Source organism: Lagopus leucura, unplaced genomic scaffold (assembly GCF_019238085.1).
Source record: "Lagopus leucura isolate 7727_CA_CO unplaced genomic scaffold, USGS_WTPT01 33133-0_obj-0_obj, whole genome shotgun sequence".
NCBI lineage: Eukaryota > Metazoa > Chordata > Aves > Galliformes > Phasianidae > Lagopus > Lagopus leucura.
Window position 1 is genome coordinate 1217 of NW_024963181.1, and position 1275 is coordinate 2491.

A 1275-nucleotide genomic window follows, 5' to 3' on the forward strand; every position below is an offset into this window, starting at 1 on the left:
GGGGTCATTCTGGGGTCTCTGTGGGGTTATGGGGTCTCTATGGGGTTATGGGGTTTCTATGGGGTTATGGGGTCGTTATGGGGTCTCTATGGGTTTATGGGGTCGTTATGGGGTCTCTGTGGGGTTATGGGGTTTCTATGGGGTTGTGGGGTGGTTATGGGGTCTCAGTGCCCTTGTTTGCTTCACAGCTGCAGCTGAACTCGTTAGCTAATTACATCCCCAACGGCTGGAGCCCCAGTGGCTGCGGGGACTGCGAGCGCGGAGTGCAGGATGTGGGGAACGGCACGGTATGGGGTGGGACCCATAGATGTGTGGGGTGGGACCCATAGGTGTGTGTGTTCCCCATAGATGCGTGGGGCAGGACCCATAGATGTGTGGGGTGGGACCCATAGATTTGTGGGGCGGGACCCCATAGATGTGTGTGCGCCACATAGATGTGAGGGGTAGGACCCATAGATGTGTGTGCACCCCATAGATGTGTGTGCACCCCATAGATGTGAGGGGTAGGACCCATAGATTTGTGTGTGCCCCATAGATGTGAGGGGTGTGCCCCATAGAGGTGCGTGCGCCCCATAGATGTGTGGGGCAGGACCATAGATGTGCGTGTGCCCCATAGAGGTGTGTGCGCCCCATAGATGCTCATGTGCCCCATAGATGTGTGTGCACCCCATAGATGTACATGTGCCCCATAGATGCGCATGTGCCCCATAGGGGTGTGTGCACCCCATAGATGTACATGTGCCCCATAGATGCGCATGTGCCCCATAGAGGTGTGTGCACCCCATAGAGGTGCGTGTGCCCCACAGATGTGCATGTGCCCCATAGATGCACGTGTGCCCCATAGATGTGCGTGCGCCCCATAGCGTGGCGCGCCCCATAGATGCGCGTTGCGATGTCGCCCCCTGGCGGTCGTTGTCAGGCGGTGCGCGCGGTGCTGGCCGTGTTCGTGGAGCAGCCGACGCCGTTCCTGGATTTGTTCTGGCAGCGCCTCCTGCGCTTGGAGCAGCCGAGCGGGGAGCTGCAGCTCTTCATCCACAACCGCGTCAGTGCTGCCCCACATCCTGCCCCACTGCTGCCCCACAGCCTGCCCCACTGCTGCACCACTGCTGCACCACTGCTGCCCCATATCCTGCCCCACTGCTGCCCCACTGCTGCCCCACTGCTGCCCCATATCCTGCCCCACATCCTGCCCCACTGCTGCCCCACTGCTGCACCACTGCTGCCCCACATCCTGCCCCACTGCTGCCCCACTGCTGCCCCATATCCTGCCCCACT

General features: G+C 60.7%; 1 long non-coding RNA gene across 1 annotated transcript in view; it reads left to right on the top strand.

The window, feature by feature from the left end:
• Positions 1 to 1275, top strand: part of LOC122191016 — a 2761-nt gene that overhangs the window by 763 nt on the left and 723 nt on the right. The window contains exons 2-3 of the long non-coding RNA XR_006182279.1: positions 189 to 287; positions 920 to 1042. This is a non-coding gene — a long non-coding RNA (uncharacterized LOC122191016). The remainder of the gene's footprint in view (positions 1 to 188; positions 288 to 919; positions 1043 to 1275) is intronic.